Raw genomic sequence first — 9,035 nt, 5'->3', positions numbered from 1 at the left:
CAGAAATTAAAGATCTAAGTAAATGGATATCCTACAACTTTCACAGATTGAACCACTCAAAGTAATTGAAAACCTTTCCCAAACTGACCTATAAATTAAATTCAAGCTCTATCAAAATCTCACCAGGATTTTTTGTTATTAATGTCAAGCCAATTTAAAAATGTATACAAAGAACCTAGAATATACAAATTAATGTTTTTCAGGAAGACGAAATTACTACTTTATACCATAATTAATGGGTTACAGCTTTCACTCACTGTCAATTTTGGGAGCAACATTTTGGAAAGTCAGGGATCTCCCTGATTTCTGCTTAGTGTGGAGCCTATTCCCAGACGGTCTTGGCAGCTTACAGACTTACACCTCCCAGGTTCTCTCTGGGCCTTGGACACGGAACACCAGCAAGTGCTTTTTCCGCTCAGCTACAGCTGGTGGCATCCAGCTCTTTGCAGAGCTGCCTAATGTCTGCAGGATCCACAGAAGTAGTGGTTTTCATGATCCAGGTGAAGTACAAGAAACAAGGTTTTGCTTGTTTTTGTCCATTTGTTTGGCAGATACACTGCAATAACTTGTGAATTTTCAAGTTAATTTAGTGAAAAATATTAGGACAGGCTAGTGGAAGTAGGAGGTCACTGTATGCTGCAGTCCTGGGAACTGGATTAGATCTTGGCTGGTTGCATTGCTTATACTGTAGATTGAAACAACTGGAGTTCTCTGATCGGGAAGAGCGCTGTCATTCTGAATCATTGTCTGCCGCAGTGTAGTTCTCTCACCACAAATGCCGTTTCACCATGTCTTTCCACCAGATGCTGTGTTGTTGCTGGGGATAGCCGGGTTTTCCCCTGAGGTTAGGAATATCTGCCTTGTTGGGATTACTTGAATTCCCATGCTGGAGCAATTCCCTTTCCTCTCACAGCACTGCTGCTTGATTGCTGGTGGGAATTCCATTATCTTTGAAGTCACTATCTGTGGTACTGGTCTCACTCCTTGGATATGCAACAACTTGAGGCATGGCTAGTCCAGTGTGGTCACTGTGTCATCTCTGCTCTTGGCTTAAAGAAACGCTTCTCTGACCTCTGTGCTATTACTGAGTTTGCTGTTTTGCTGCATCTTGGCAAGTGGGCTAGAGCTGGTTCCTGCTAGAGTCCAACCCAGAAGATTTTCTCCCCAGCATCAAATCCAGAGCTGTGATTACCTCACATTTCATTTTACCAAGAGACTTGAATTTTTTGTGAAAATCCCATTACCACCATATTTATTCTTTTCTGGTCTGAGATGTTTTAGTTTTGGTTCAAATGAATGGTTCAAGTTCATCTTCCGCACACCCTGCACTGATCCACCAGTCCTTAAAGATTTGCTCTAGACTGCCATGCTTAGCACCAGGAGGCCTTTGAGAAGCTTTTCAGTCTGGACATGTGGGAAGGGATTCTATAATTCCCTCTTCACACACTCACTCACTTCTTTCATATTTTGTTCATAGAAGGGGAGCGACCCCCTGACTAGAGTATACAAAATGACACTAACAATCTACACATTGACTTCTGGGCTGTCATACTTCATTCTCTGGAAGAACTCTGGGGCTGCAGAGTGCACTACTACAAAAATGTCTGGTTTATTGTCAATAGTAAATTCACTGCTAAAACCAAAATCTGCTATTTTTAAATGTTCATATCTGCATCTAGCAATATATTTTCTGCTTCAAGGTCCTGGTGAACAATATTTTTTGTGGCAATATTATAATGCAGACATGATCAGTCTAAACTTAGCTCTTGCTTCTTTTTCTTTCATTCTTCTGTATAGAACAAATTAGTCAAATACTTCACCTCATTTGCATATTCCACAATTAAGTAGTGTTTTTTCAGTTTCAATGAATTCAAACGACTTCACTATGTTTGGACAATTTAAAATTTTCATTATTCTTACTCATTGGAAGAACTTCTGTAGTGTTCTTGAATTCAATGGAGTTTTGTTAATTATTTTTATAACAACCTCTCTCCCAGTAAAGACGTGTCTTGCCAATTTCACTTTTACAAATTCCCACTGCTAACAGTGCATAGTTTTCTATGTTAATTTGCTCATTTGCAGAGGAAGTTGTTGAGTTTATACATTAAGCTCCAGAGTGCTCAAAGTGGGAGGTGACTTCTGAAAGCCCATGTCCATGTGAATTGTGCAGGATGTGAGCTTCTTAATAGATGGCAGTCTTCTTCGGATGATTTAAAAAGAAAAATAAACTCCTAAACATGCTCTAACTAGCAAAACTAATAACTATCTGCTGGTTATCACTGGCAGGATTAGGAGAGGTAAAAGATAGTGAACGGAGGGGAAGACTAGAAGAGTTGGAGGTAAAACAGAAAAAATAATTGCCTCCAAATAGCTGCAATCGCTTTCCACAACAAAGAATGCTTGTCCTATTTAAATTATCCTTCTGGGTAGGACCAATGAGTAGTCAACTTCTTTCTAAAAGTTTCATTCTAGAGCCTGTCATCAATTGACTTAATCATAAAAATATTGACAGCATAAAGATATGGAGGGCGGGAAGAAGGTCATAAAAAAGAACTATGACGTGCTACATACATGTACCGACTCATCACAATGGAAGAAATCATCATGTTCTGCAAGCATGTACTAATGAAAACAAAAGTGCAAAAAATATATATAAATAAAAATAAATATTTGGTAAAAGTGTCACATTTTAAATGATTCTGTTCAGCTTTTTCACTGTTCCCATATTTTCCTCATGTCAGATGCTACATCTTCCTCCCACCCATTCTTCTAAATCACAAGGAGTGATGTTTCTACTAGCTTGTGTGTATGGGGCAAGCAGTGGCCCGAACATCTTCACTGTGCGGTGAGCTCAGTGTACCCGTTTAGATTCCACCTTCCACTAAGAACACAGCCAGCAAATGTCAAGGAATTTGTGACCCAACAACAGTTCAATGAAACAGAAGTCGACAGTCCTCAGAGTCTGAAGTAACAGTGTCGTGTTTTGGTCAGGAAGAACAAGTCTGAGCCCCTCACATGAAGGACCAAGTAGAGCAACAAGAATCACAGTGTGCAATGATCCCACCAATCCTACCACAAAGCACTGGGTACACAAGCGTGATTTCAGGGGATGAAATCTTGCAGTGCTGTTAGCTGGATTCGAAGTTAACATGTGCAAAGACCCTCAAAACTGCTCAAGAGACTGCTGTAAGGACTGACTCACCAAAAAAATCTTGTATAAAATAATTTTGACAAAAGAGTTACAGGGCTTCCATCTGGTCTCAAATTTTCTCTAACAATGCAGTAATTAAAACAGTGTGAGATTGGCTTAAGAACAGATAGATCAGACAAGAGAATCTAGCAGAAGCCCTAAATCCATCAAAATAATTCCTATATTTAGGTTAAAAGATTTGCCCTGAGTTTGATCCCCAGTACCACACACACACAAAAATTAACAAAGATATCAAGGTAAATCAATGGTATAAAGGACAATGGATAGTGCTAAGACAACTGGTTTATTATATGGAAAAACAAAAACAAAATGTCTAAGACAATAAGAACAACCCCTCTTACTTCTCACCTTACTCATAAATTAACATTTAAAAAGATTGTATATTTATATGTAAGGGGAAAGACTATGAAACTATTAGTACAAAATGTAATTTTATCTTTGAGTTCAAATCAGATGACTACTTCCTAGATGTGCGATCAAAAGCATATTTAGAAAAAGTAAGACTTTATCAAAATTAAAGTTTTGTTCCCAAATGAAACCATTAAAAAATTAGAAGATAAGCGCACAAGTGTACAAGGTGTTCTCAAATCATAAATCTGATGGTTTATATATAGAATATATGAAGAACTTTCCCAAATAAATAACAAAATACAAGTTCTTTAAAAGCACTAATTATGTGAAGTTATTTCACTAAAATGTATATTCAAGTGGCTACCAAGTACATGAAAAAGAACCTCAACATCAATGATCTGATCATATGTCTCACTTAAAAAGAGAAGCAAATGATATATAAACTAGTAAGAAATAGTATGATTCATTATCAGAGAAATGCCTTTAAAGCCTTAGTAAGACTCTATTTCATATTCATTAGAATAAATAAAAAATGGAACACTAAGTGCAGTAAGGATGTGCAGCAATTGGAGCTCACATTTTGCAAAAATAATTGGGCAATTTCCTATAAAGCTGAACATACACTTATCAACAACTCACTCCTAAGTATTTATTCAAGGAAAATGACAGCTTATGTTTACAGAAAAAAATCCTGTGCATGTATTTGTAGATTTATTCATAAGCATGAAAAACGAAAAATTTGAATATATAAAATATGATGGTACATTCATACTACTGAATTACTATTCAGAAATGAAAAGGAAAAGACTACTGATATGCACAACGATATGAAACCATCATGAGTAAAACAAGCCAGATTCAAAATACCAAATGTGTAGTTACCCTCATATAACATTCTGGAATGGGCAAATCTATAGGAAGCATAGCTAAAAAGTTGTTGCTTTTACTGGAAGTGGAGAAAGAATTAAAGCACATAATAGCACACTGTGATACTTGAGGGGGCGATGATTGAACTACTCTCTATCTTACTGAAGTGATGGCTATACAACTGTGTATATTATGAAGATTTCTCCTCACATCTTTATACCTAAATGAAAAATAAATTGATCCCAAGTCTAACTAAATTTTAAATACATATACACCGATAACTAAATAAAACTTGTAATTTCATTTAAAAATTTAAAGCAGTAGAAACTGTAAGAAAAATTTTAAATAGGTGACTATAACCTTAACATTATCAATTTTTCAGCAATATAAAGAATTTATGTATAAAATTAATATATATTGTAATTTATATATATAACTAAAAATCTGGGTCTCAGGTTCCTCATTAATATATAGTGATTTAAATATCTAGGTCAATAAAAAGAAAAAAATAAATAAATATCTAGGTCAACAGTTGTTCTATTGTTTTATGTAGATTCATATAAAATGCAATCAATAAGAGATAAAAAGAAAATCACAAAATTATTTGAAGTTTTGGTAGAATTTATAAGGGGATTATTAAAAAATGAGTATTTGGCCTTGTATTCAGTCCCCTGCAAATGTTCAAAAGAGACTAGAGACTATCATATTGTTTTTTTGTTTTCAATTATTGTTTTCAATATTGTTTTTTGTTTTCATTAGTTTGATAAGGAAAATAGATAAGAACTTCCAAAACAAATGATCAAAATTTACAATTAAACAACACTTACAACTAGCAAAGCCAAATGTCAACTCAACATGGACTAATTCTTTTTATAAATAAATTTGTGGAATTTAATAAAGACAAAATACCTGACACCTGACACCCACAGTTAAAGGGGAAAAGGTTTATTTGGCTTATAGTTTGTAGAGGTTTCAGGCTATAATTGGTTGGCTCTATAACAGGAATGTCAAACAGGCATCGCAGACAGTCATCACAGAGGAGAAACAACATGGTGCACACAAGGCAAGGGCAGCAAGAGAGCTTCACCCTGTCTTTCTGTTTCTTTCATCCCATCTAGACTACCGGAATTAGGGTGGTGCTAAACCACTCAGTCACATGTGCTTAATCCCAGCATCACAGTATCCTGATTCAGCCATCTCTGAATAGAGCTTTGGATATCCAGAACCAAACCATAACAACAGTCAATATCCCAAATTTAAGATTTCATTTGTGAAATGGCTGTCAAGAAAGATTCACCTAATTTCTAAGTAGGTGACTTTTTACTAGAAGTGTTAAGAAAAAACAGCATGGTAACTTTATAAATTGGTAGGAAAGAAGGAATTTAATGAACACGATTTGAAAATATTCACCATTATTTTCTTTTTGCTTTAAATGATTGGCAATGTGATTGATGTTTGCAAATATATCTAATTTTACTGTGGGTACTATCTACAGGTGGAACTAGATTTTGCTTTGAAAGAAAATATCCTTTTCTTTCCGTTTTGATTATTTCTTTTATTTTTAATTTTTTTATTCAGTTAACCTTGTAAAACTGGTTTTCACCCCCGCACATTTTAAAATGTCTAATGCATTTTGGGCATTTTATATCAGTTCTTTTTCATTAGTATTTTCCTATTTCTTCTTTTTTTCTTTCCTCTTACACCCCCGTGTTTTTTCTTTTATATTTTATTATTTTAAGAAAGTTAACTGTTTTGAGAGCACTGCTCTTTCTGGAATTCCACTGCTTCTTCTCAGTCTATTGGGAACATTTTTCCTCGGTGAAGAACCCTTTATCCCTTGCTAGCTACAAGCACAACTTTTAGATCTCTGAACTCTATTATAATTTCTCAAAACCACTGTTTGAATTATAAATGAAATTGCATTTTCAGTTAATTATATAACTTCAGATATTCGTTAAATATCAATTTGCTTTTACCTAGCACTTTAATCTAAGTCTACAATCAAATGTGAGACTTTCTTTCTTGTTATTTCACCAGGGAAAGGTTAGTGATTGTGTGCTTTTATCTTAATAAATGAAAACTGTTTTGTGTAGATACACACTGAATGCAATAAATAAAAAGTTGATAGTATTTATTACTCAAAACATTGTAAATTTATTCCACTGACTGGATATAAAAAGCTAGCATTTTGGCGCATACATTTTTTAACCAGTTCTATTCTTTACATACTATGAAACAGGAGATAAAAGAAAAAAAATTATATTACAAGTACATATGCACCACTAATATCTTTTCTCATTTCAGCACTGGATGTTTTGGACAGAGGCTCCTAAAAGGAATCTGCCCAGAAATTAAATTTCTATTTTTGACTCTAGGTGTGGAGAAAGACTTCAGTGGACCAATTAATAGCTAGATACAAAATTTAATAGTTTATAAACACAAGCTTCTGAGCAAGGTCATTGTGAACTGAGCATTGCAAGGTTCACACTTGGACACAGGAGGATGCAACAGTAAACTGCATGTGTGACTGGACATCAGCGCAAGTGGCACTGTGTCTACTGTTTCACTTAGGCCATTTTCAAAATCATCCCTTGAAAAGACTGAGAGTGAGATATATAAATTTATCTCATAATCTTTTGAAGTGTGCCTAATGTAAATTGGGATATTTATATAACCTTCTATAATATCTATCTCAATAGCAAAGGTTTTTATAAACCAATTTACCTTGAGATAGAAGTACCTATTCCTTCAAAAATGCATTTCCTTCCACTGTTTTCTGCTAGAAAAAAGGTATCATCTCTTTCTTGAAGCATTATCTCTCCACGGAGGCATATGCCTTAATTTTTGTAACTACAAATTTTGGAAAGGAATCAGGTCTGAAAAGTATTTCTTGAATAAGTAGGACAATTTTGGAAATAATTTGCAAGTAAATCATTATAAATAAAAAGGGGCATGGTTTCAGAAAACGTCAGCTTTGAGTTTCAGTTTGTTAAAAGTTCAAGTAAACTTTAATTCCAGTAAACGTTCATAAGTAAATGATCATTTTTTTACAAATATCCTATAGTAAAATTTTGCAGCATTCTCTTTTGAATTATGACTTTATAGAACTATTTTTCTATGCAAACAAATACTTCCAAGACTAGGTTTTAGAGCTGGCTGAAGAGTTTTATTCCCCTGTACTCCTATCATCTGTGGAACTTGAGTACAGCATTTAGTCTCTCTATGCCGTTATCATTTCTACTAAGATAATATAACATGCATGTGCCTCATGATTCTGAGTAATGATTAAAACAGATGACGTGTTTTTAGAACTTAGAATAATACATGCTTAATATATTCTTAGCTAAAACTCCATCAATATTCAGCTGTTTTTTCCCTTCCAAAAAATGTCTTGTAAAATTTAAATTCTTATGGATGCAAGGAAAGACTCAGAAACATTCGTTTCAATCCACAGTACTTCTTATAGAGATTTTTAAATGTTTCTTTTTTTAAATTGTTGTTGCTAATTGCTTCAATGCTTTTCATATTCCTAAATAAAATACTGTTTATTAAATTAATAAACATTCTTATCTAAACAGATAGACCAAAATTATCGATTAAATATTTATCAGTGAGCTACACAATGAAACATAACTCATTTTATTTTTAAGGATGTATTTTAAAATAATGATCTTTTTGTTCAAACATGCTACTAAATTTTGTTTTAAACAAACTACCCCATGTATTAGTGTCTAAATTTTAAATGGTTATGTAAAAACTACACTGTTTACAATCTTGGGTGATAATATTAATTAAAAGACCACCCATTTTGTTACATTAAGAAATAAACATTCTCAGGCCAAATATAAATCAAAACCAAAAAATAAATGTAAGCAAATATTAAATTAGTTAACTGAAACAATGGGAAATAGATTATAAATTTGAAAATATTCTTTAAAATATTGTATAATTTTTAATTTAACAAAGCAAACTTAAAAATTTGATATGTTGCAGAACAACAAAGTATAAATTAATATGGAAATTTTTCAACATTTCAAAACATAACTTTGCTGTCAGTGTTTATGTAATTCATGTCCTATCTGTCATAAAAAATTATTTAAATGAAAATGGAAAACAAACTTCCTCTATTTTTATTAAAGTTCCCATAAATCAAAAGAAATTCATGCTCTGAACAGAAGAATCATATAAATAGTCTAGTTACATAACTTTTGTAGCATAACTGCTTTTTTTCCAAATAAAATCATCTTTGGAAAATCACAGTTGTTCACAATTTATTTTTCATATTTTCTTCCTTTGTAGCTATTCAAAAATCATTCATAGTTTCAATTCCCATTAAATGTATTGTCAAATTTTCTTAATGTATTTTTATATATCTTTATGAGCTGCAAAGATAAAACAGAAGATGAGAAGAATATGTTTTGTTAACTTTGAGAGATACTGTGCCACCTTCTTTTATGGCCGAATAAAGGTATACTGGTTATGATGATGACCATAAGAATTAAGCAAGTTCTATTTGAAGCCCAGTTGAAAGATTAAGATGTCAGAATGTACAAAAAGTACAAATAAAGTGCAGTTTAAAAAGATGAGAAAAAGGTTTTAAAATGTT

General features: G+C 33.2%; 1 pseudogene; it reads right to left on the bottom strand.

Moving 5' to 3' along the window:
• Positions 1-240: 240 nt before the first annotated feature.
• Positions 241-2,110, bottom strand: LOC104866071 (annotated as a pseudogene).
• Between the last annotated feature and the right edge of the window lie 6,925 nt (positions 2,111-9,035).

Source organism: Fukomys damarensis, unplaced genomic scaffold (genome assembly GCF_012274545.1).
Source record: "Fukomys damarensis isolate Sample0158 unplaced genomic scaffold, DMR_v1.0_HiC HiC_scaffold_18, whole genome shotgun sequence".
Classification (NCBI taxonomy): Eukaryota; Metazoa; Chordata; class Mammalia; order Rodentia; family Bathyergidae; genus Fukomys; species Fukomys damarensis.
The sequence above is the reverse complement of the archived record's forward strand: the minus strand, read 5'-3'. Positions and strand labels throughout refer to the sequence as shown.